This window comes from Gymnogyps californianus, unplaced genomic scaffold, assembly GCF_018139145.2.
Source record: "Gymnogyps californianus isolate 813 unplaced genomic scaffold, ASM1813914v2 HiC_scaffold_451, whole genome shotgun sequence".
Classification (NCBI taxonomy): Eukaryota; Metazoa; Chordata; class Aves; order Accipitriformes; family Cathartidae; genus Gymnogyps; species Gymnogyps californianus.
Window position 1 is genome coordinate 272 of NW_026114347.1, and position 8,987 is coordinate 9,258.

At 52.9% G+C, this 8,987-nt stretch overlaps 1 long non-coding RNA gene across 1 annotated transcript; it reads left to right on the top strand.

Moving 5' to 3' along the window:
- The first annotated feature begins 241 nt into the window (after window positions 1-241).
- Window positions 242-984, top strand: LOC127028865 (uncharacterized). The gene is made up of 4 exons (XR_007768084.1): window positions 242-482; window positions 567-607; window positions 686-739; window positions 839-984. It is a non-coding gene; the product is annotated as an uncharacterized LOC127028865 (long non-coding RNA).
- Window positions 985-8,987: the final 8,003 nt, after the last annotated feature.

Here is an 8,987-nt window from a genome sequence, read left to right on the forward strand (position 1 = left end):
AAGGAATAGAACAAAAAAAGGAGGGGGGGGAAGGAAAAAAACCCCAGTGATGCACAATGCAATTGCTCGCCACCCGCTGACCGATGCCAGAGCCGCAATCCGCGCCTCCCGGCCAGCTCCCCCCTGTTTATGTACTGGGTGTGACGTTCCATGCTATGGAACACCCCTTTGGCTAGTTCAGGTCAGCTGCCCCAGCTGTGCTCCCCCCAGCTTCTTGCACACCTGCTTGCTGGCAGAGCATGGGAAACTGAAAAGTCCTTGGCTTAAGATAAGTGCTACTTAGCAACAACTAAAACATCAGGGTGTTATCAACAGTATTGTCACACTAAATCCAAAACACACACTGTACCAGCTATTAAGAGAGTTAACTCTGTCCCAGCCGAAACCAGGATACTCAGCATGTATCTTTTGCTTTGGTTTTTTTCAGATGCTGCAAGAGGCTCAGAGGGGCGAAGCTGCGTGCTGAGGAGCGGTCCGAGAAGGTGAGGCGGTTGTTGGCCGGGTCGGTGTCTAATAGCAAAGTATTATATGGCAACTTGGTTAAGCGTTTCTCTTTGGTCTCGCAGGCGCCATACAGGCAGCCTTTGGAACTGGATGAGCCTTTGAGGTGAGCTGGGGAGGGAGGAGCATGGGGCTGGTGATTTCTCACAAGCACAACGTAGCTTTTTGTCTTTTGGTATCTTAGGTGCCACGAGCGATGACGGCCGCAGCGTCCGACGCTGGAATTCCTGCAGAGCAGGTGAGCAGAAGGCCACGTTGCTTTTGAGGAGGAGGGCGTGTTGGAAGAGGTCTGTGTCGACCGGCGCCATGCTTACTGCTGGCACTGGTATTTTTCCAGATGATGAAGAGGAACCTGGCAACTGCAGGAATATCCTGGTTCACTGATGTGTTTTTTGCTGAGGATGGATTCAGACCCCTGCCGTCTGACAGCTAAGTTGAGGGACTGGAGACCACTGCCCTACAGTGTGTAATTTTGACTTCAGTTGGAAAGAAATTTTCCAAAGCAGAAATCTTTCTCGTTCAAAGAAGTTGCATTTTATTGAACTTCCCATCAGAGTGGCTCTTCAGAGGTGATGTAATTGTCAGTAGAAGTCACCAGCAGCAAGACTTTTCACTCTCTAAAAAAAAAAAAAAAAAAAAAAAAAATTTACTTCCTTCCAAAGACCCAAGCACAACAAGTCTTCCAAAAGTCGATGGCATTGCTGGTCTTTGGGTTCTCAGTTGTAACAGTTGAGATATCATAAAAACATGTTCCTCAGCGTGCTTCGGTACAGCCAAGAGCATTAGCAAATCTGCCAATCCTTTTCATAGCCTTATGTATTGCAGCACTGGAGACTGGATTTTTTTTTCTTTTTCTTTTTCAGAAGATCCCCTATATGGTTTTACTTCTAGCTCACTGGTTTTTTGTAAGAAATGAAACTTTAAAAAAAGTTAAATTGTATAACTTGCAAATTGACTTGCATTGTTTAAACTGTAACTGCCAAACAGCTGTAGCATGTAATTTAGGTGTACTTAAGCGGTTAGGTATTTTGTCTAAATCTTGAAAAAGACGGGCAACTGAATGTTACGGGTTTTTTTTCCCTGATCTTTTGACGGAGTGCTCTGAAGTACTTTATTTCTGTCTGGCTTTCAATGGTGCATTTCCCTGGCATTTCGGTAGCATCTCTCTTGGGCAGTGCAGCTGGCCAGATGTCCATCCTAACTATGTAACACAAAAAAAAACCCTAGTCAACTTATAGCTGTGTATGTTGGAGACAGGTAATTTAATGGTATCAATTCACAGCTATGCAAGTTAAACTAATGCAAAAGGAAAATCAAATACTTTTATAGTATAGGTATCTTTATTGGATGTATATAAACATATGCACACTTTTTAGTATAAAGTGAATTACTGAGATTTATTCTTTATTTTTTATTTCACTCTTTAAAGTTTTATGCTTCACTTCCAATTTTGTTGAGGAGGCAAGCAAGACGTGTTATTTTAATATGCTGAACTATAGTTTGGGATTTTTGTTTTTCAGATGCGGTGGTGTAAGTGTCTTGTGATGCTCAGCAGATCCCCCCAGCCCAGCTTTGCCTGCCCGTGGCTAAGAATACTCACCGTAAGGGGCCAGCCCTATGTCTGGAGGCTCTGGGCTCTCTCTGCAGCAGTTGCCCCGCAGGTGCGGCAGCAAGGGCCGTGTGGGGGGGAGAGTGCGGGGCCGAGAGGATCGGGGACGTTTGTTGCCCTGGGGAGCCCCTCCCAGCGTGGGAACGGAGGGGGAAACATCCCAGAGCAGAGCCTGAGCAAGGGATGTGGCACCGTCCTCTGGCACACTGCCCCCGCCCCCCTCCCCGGCGCAGCAGTTGCCAGCTTACAAGAGAGGGGCTGAGGGAGCTGCAACTGTTTGGGGGGACCACTCCCCAAAGCATGTCCCCCGGGCCCCCGGGTCCGTGGGTGGCGCCCGCCCCCCCCTTCCCCTCCCTCCCCCCCGGCCACCGTGTCCGTGGGTAGCTCCCGCCCCCCCCTCCCCCCGGCCCCGTGTCCGTGGGTGGCTCTCGCCCCCCGCCCCCTCCCCCGGCCCCCGTGTCCGTGGGGGCTCTCGCCCCCGCCCCCTCCCCCGGCCCCAGTGTCCGTGGGTGGCTCCCGCCCCCTCCCCCGGCCCCGTGTCCGTGGGTGGCTCTCGCCCCCGCCCCCCCTCCCCGGCCCCCGTGTCCGTGGGTGGCTCTCGCCCCCGGCCCCCGTGTCCGTGGGTGGCTCCCGCCCCCCCCCCCGGCCCACGTGTCCGTGGGTGGCTCCCCGCCCGGCCCCGTGTCCGTGGGTAGCTCCCGCCCCGCCCGGCCCCCGTGTCCGTGGGTGGCTCCCGCCCCCCCCCGCCCGGCCCCCGTGTCCGTGGGTGGCTCTCGCCCCCCCCCGCCCGGCCCCCGTGTCCGTGGGTGGCTCCCGCCCCCCCGCCCGGCCCCCGTGTCCGTGGGTGGCTCCGCCCCCCACCCCCCCCAGCCCCCGTGTCCGTGGGTGGCTCCCGCCCCCCCCCCCCCCCCCCCCGTGTCCGTGGTGGCTCCCACCCACCCCCCCCGGCCCCCGTGTCCGTGGGTGGCCCCCCCCCCACCCCCCCCCGGCCCCCGTGTCCGTGGGTGGCTCCTGCCCCCCCCCCGGCCCCCGTGTCCGTGGGTGGCTCCCGCCCGCCCCCCCGGCCCCCGTGTCCGTGGGCGGCTCCTGCCCCCCCCTGCGCCGTGTCCCTGCATGGCTGGCCCTGTGCCTGGAGGCTCCGGGCTCTGTCTGCAGCAGTTGCCCCGCAGGTGCGCAGCAAGGGCTGTCTTGGGGGGGAGAGTCCGGGGCCGAGAGGGAGCGGGGACGTTTGTTGCCCTGGGGAGTCCCTCCCAGCGGGGGAAGGAGGGGAAACATCCAGAGCAGAGCCTGAGCAAGGGATGTGGGATCCATCCTCTGCACACTCCCCCCCGGCCCGTCTTCCCCCGTGGGGCAGTTGCCAGCCTGCAGGACAGGGGCTGGGGAGCTGCAACTGTTTGGGGGAGCACTCCCCCTTTATTTTCCTAGCAGAGCCCCCCTTTGGGGGGGGGGGAGGCGTGTACATATGTAAATAGCATTATTAAAGTAAGGAGCTGCCGGTTGGGGCTGTTTCCCTCATTTTGTGCCTTTTTGGGGGGGGAATAAAAGGGGAGGAATGGGGGGGTCTGGGAGGTGAAGATGTCATTTGGGGCACCAGTGTCACTGGGGAGGCGTTGCCTTGGCAGAGGGGCAGGTGAGTGGTGGATGGGGGGTCACAGCCCCAAAACGCGTGAAAATTCATGGATGGGGGTTTAAAAAATACTAAAAACTGTAAATATGGGTGTGAGGTGTTGAATTGAGACAAAGATCTCATTTTTATAGGTATGTTGAAAAATAATATTCTTTTATATATAGAAAAGGATTTCAAAATACAAACCTATACTATATTAAAGGACTTTAGAATATTAAAAAAATTCTACATAGAGCTATATGTAGAGTTTTAAAAACCAAAAGTAACTCATGTATATATAAATTAAAAATAAAGGACTTTAAAATGCCAAAAAATTTCACATTTTCTATATGAAGGAATTTAAAATAGAAAAAGTCTGAGTAGGTAGATCTAGCTACACTACACTATGTAACACTTAGTAAGTCTAAGTGGAGATGTCTAAAAAGATGCCTAGGTGTCAAGATACCTAATCGGTCAAAAGACATAGAGTCTAAACCCATATTCTGTATAGTAAGTGGAAATAGATATAGGTGTAAATAGAGATAATATGTATATGTCTAAATACATATGCTATATAATATGTTGAAATACATTTTGCACAGGTATCTGTCTGACTAAAGATACTCTACACTCTTCTAGATGATGTGTTGCAGGTTATCCTAGGTGAGTTACCTGCTATGGATTATCCCTGGTGTAGGTGATCCCCATGCCTGTCTCCCCATCCATGCATGTCTCCCATTCACCCCGGCCCCCGCGTCCGTGGGTGGCTCCCGGGCCCCCCCCCGGCCCCGTGTCTGTGGGTGGCTCCCGGCCCCCCCACCGGTCCCCACCCCTTGTGTCCGAGGGTGGTTGCCGCCCCCCCCACCCGGTCCCCGGCCTCTGTGTACGTGGGTGGCTCCCGCCCCCCCCCCCCCCGGCCCCCGTGTCCGTGGGTAGCTCCCACACCCCCCGGCCCCCGTGTCCGTGGGTAGCTCCCACCCCCCCCCCCGGCCCCCGTGTCCGTGGGTGGTTCCCGCCCCCCAACCCCCCCCCGCCCCCGTGTCCGTGGGTGTCTCCCGCCCCCAACCCCCCCCCGGCCCCCGTGTCCGTGGATGGCTCCCGCCCCCCCCGGCCCCCGTGTCCGTGGCTAGCTCCCGCCCCGCCCGCCCCCCCCCCCGGCCCCATGTGCGTGGCTGGCTCCCGCCCCCCCCGCCCGCCCTGTCTGTGGGTGGCTCTCGCCCTGTGTCTGGAGGCTCCTGGCTCTCTTTGCACCGGGCGCCCCCCACGTGGGGCAGCGAGGGCTGTCTGGGGGGGGAGAGTTCGCGGCCAAGAGGGACCCGGGACGTTTGTTGCCCTGCGGAGCCCCTCCCAGCGGGGGAACGGAGGGGAAAACCTTGTGCCTTTTGGGGGGGGAATGAAAAGGGGAGGCCTGGGGGGCCTGGTGAGGTGAGGGTGTCATTTGGGGCACCAGTGTCACCGGGGGAGGCGTTGCCTTGGCAGAGGGGCAGGTGAGTGGTGGACGGGGGGGTCACAGCCCAAAACTGCCTGAAGATTCATGGATGGGGGGTTTAAAAAATAGGAAAAACTGTAAATATGCGTGTGAGGTGTTTGAAATAGAGAAAAAGATCTCATTTTTATATATATTGAAAAATAGTATTGTTTTATAGATATTTAAAGGATTTCAAAATAAAAACCTGTATCTACTATATCATATAAAGGATTATAGAGTATAAAAAAATTTTAACTAGGGATATATATGTAGGCTTTTAAAATAGAAAAATAGCTCGTGTATATATAAATTAAAAAATAAAGGACTTATAAAATATATCTTTTTTTGTATTCTTACATGAAGGAATTTAAAACAGAAAAAAGTCTGACTAGGCAGAGCTATCTCCACTACACTATGTAACCCTTACTAAGTCTAAGTGGAGATGTCTAAAAAGATGCTTAAGTGTCAAAATACCTAATAGCTCGAAAGATAAATAGTCTAAACAGATATTCTATATGATTAATGGAAATAGGTAAGTGTAAATAGAGAAAATACGTCAGTCTAAAGAGATAATGTGTCTCAATAGATATTCTGGATTATCTGTTGCAGATCATCCCAGGTGAGTTATCTGTTGTGGATTATCCCAGGTGGACCCCGTGGTGTAGGTGAACCCATGCATGTCCGTCCCCTCACTGTGTCCGTGGGTGCCCCCCCCCCAAGCTACTGTGCCACCGGACCTGTGGGTGCTGCCTGCATCTGCCGTCTCTGGATGTTTCTCTGTTTCTGCCCCGCTCCCTGTCCATTTTCTCTTATCCTTTCTGTCCTCCATCGTCTCCCTTTTTGCTTGTATATCTGCATACCACTGCCTGTCTCATCGTTTCTCGCTATATCCCCCTGCCCAGCTCGCTGTCCCATTATTCCCCTCTGTCCTGATCCCTGGCCTTTTTTCTCATCCTGCAGTCCATCACAGCCACGGAGTGCGTGACCGAGCGAGGCTGCGTGTCTAGGAAGTTTATCTCGTAAGAGCTGTGAGACACCCACGTATTCTCTTAGGTGCAGGACAGCCAAGCGACCAGAGTTACAGAAGAGGAAGGGAGGAGAGCAGGAGAAAGAAGTGTCTGAACTGACAAATTCTTCTGGCAGCGCTGAGAGCGAGAGCTGCGGTGAGTCCTGGGCCCTTGGGGCCCTGACGCCCCTCCTCTGTGTCCCCGGTCCCTCCCCTGTCCCCCTCTCTTTCCCACGCTGCTGTGATTTTCTTTGCTTCCCTGTACCTCTCCTCTTTTCCTCTATTCTTCTGTCCTGCTCCCTCTTCCTCTCTCGCTTCTCTCTCTTGTTCTACCGCTCCCTTTTCTTTTTCTCCCTGCGTTTTTGTCCTGTTCTCTCTCCTTCCTTCTTGTCATCCTTCATCTCTGTCCTGCAGCCCATCGCTGTTTTTTCCTTTGCCATCTCTTTGTCCTGAGCTGCACCTGTCTCTCTACCCATCCCTAATTTTCCTTTTCCATTTCTCTGTCCCGCTTTCAGTCCCAGTTTTTTTTTCTGGCTCCATCTCCCTGTCATTCTCCCTGTTGCTCTTGCGTGCTCTCTCTCCCGGTGTCCTGCTCCCCGTAACTCTCTTTTTTGCTGTATCCCATTTTCTTCCTCCCTGTTTTTCCTCCACTTGCTCTCTGTATCCCTCCTTCCTTCCTCCTGTCCTTCCTCCCCCCTACCCCCTGCCTCTGGCCTGCCGCTTGTCACTGGTTTTTCTTTCTCCTGCTCTCCGTCTGGGTTCTGTCCCTCTCGTTCTCTCTCTGTCCCTCTGTCCTTCCTCTAACCTGTATTTTGCACTCTCTATCCCACTGCCCCTAACGCTTCTTTCTCCATCTCTCAGTCCTGCTCTCTGCCCCCTTTTTCCTCCCACTGTCCATCTATCCTGCTTCCTCTCCCTGGTTATTCTGCCTTTATTCCTCTGTCCCGCTGCCTGTCTCATTGTTTCTAGTTATATCCCCCTGTCCAGCCAGCTGTCCCTCTTTTCGTCTCTCTTCCCTACTCTGGCCCTACTTTTTCTTGCTCCATCTCTGTCCAGCAGCCCATCACCATTTTTGTTTCCTTCTCCATCTCTTTGTCTTAATCTGCATCTGGTTCTCCTGCCCCACCCACAGTCCCTCTGTCCTGTTCCTTGTCCTGCTTTTTGTCTCTCCAAGTCCCGTGCTCTAGCCCCATCTTTCTCTCTCTCTTCCTCCTTCCTCTTCCCTCCTTCTTTTTCTCTGCATCCCTTTGTCCCGTTGCTCATCAGTATTTTTTTCCTTCTGTTCCTCTGTCCTGCTCCCTGTCCCTTACTTCTCTGTCGATCCCTCTGTCCCGTTGCCTGTCATTATTTTTGCTGTCTGCATCCCACTGCCCTGCTTCCCATTCATCTCTTTCGGCTCTATCCTCCTGTCCTTCTCCCCAGCAGTATTTTTTTTTCTCCAGCTCTCTGACCTGCTCCCTGCCCTGCTCTTTTTCTCTCTGTCACTTCCCTGTACCTCTCTCTCTGCAATCTTGTGTCCCGCTCCTTGTCCCTCTCTGTTTATATCACAGTGTCCTGCTCCCTGTTCCTCTCTTTGCCTCTCTACCCCTCTGTCCCTGTCCTTGTCCCTGTTTTTTCTTTCTCCATCTCTCTCTCCTGCTCCCCACCCTCCCCTTTCTCTCTCTGTCATTCTTTCCTCTTCCCTGTACCTCTGCTTTTCTGTATCCTTTGCACCCACTCCCTCTCTCCCTCTGTCTCTATCACACTCTTGTTCCCCATCCGTCTTTTTTCCTTTTTACCCTTCTGATGTGTCCCCCAACCCCCCTTTTACGTGTCCCAGTCTTTCTCTCTACATCCTTCTGTCATTCTCCTTCTCTTGCTCTTCTTGCTCTTTTTCTCTCTCTCTTCCTCTATCCTGCTACCATCACTGTTTTTTCCTTTTCCACCCCTTTGTCCTGCTCCCTGTCCTCGTCGATCTTTCCTTTCATTCTGCCTCCGGTCTTCCTTTGTTTTCTCCGTCTCTGTCCTTTTCCCTGTACCTTTTTCTCTCTGCTCCTCAGTCCTTCTCCCTCGTGTTATTTTTCTCTTTCTGCTACCCCTCTCTTTTTTTGCTGTGACCCTCTGTGCTGTTCCCTTTCCTTTCTTTCTCCAATTATCTGTTATCTTACCTGTCCCTCTCTCTCCCTCCCCCGCTCTGTCCTGCTCCCTGTCCCTATTTATTGCTCCATCTGTCTGTCCCGCTCTCTATCTCTGTTTTTTCTCATGGTCCATCTCTCTGTCATTCTCTCTGTTGCTCTCATTGTCTCTCTATCCCGGTGTCCTGCTCCCCGTCCCTCTCTCTTTCACAATATCCAGCTTTCTGGCTCCCTGTCCCTCACCTGTTTTCTATATCCCTCTGTCCTTCCTCCTGTCTTTCCTCGTCCCTCTGGCCTGCTACCCATCACTATCTTTTTTTTCTTTCTCCCTCTCTCTGCCTCGGTCCCGTCACTCTCCTCCTCTCTCTGTCTCTCGTGTTTCTTTCTCCATCTCTGCCCCATTCCCTGTCCATTTTCTCTTATTCTCTCTGTCCTCCATCCTCCCCTAACTTTTTGTCTGTGTATCTCCATACCACTGCTTGTCCCGTCATTTCTTGCTATATCCCCTGCCCAGGTCGCTGTCCCATTATTCCCCTCTGTCCTGATCCCTGGCCTTTTTTCTCATCCTGCAGTCCATCACTGTTTAATCTGTCTCCATCTCTTTGTCCTCATCTCTGTGTGTCTTTTTTTCCCCCTCAATCCCTCTGGCTTGTTCCCTGTCTCTTTCTCTCCCTACCGCCTTC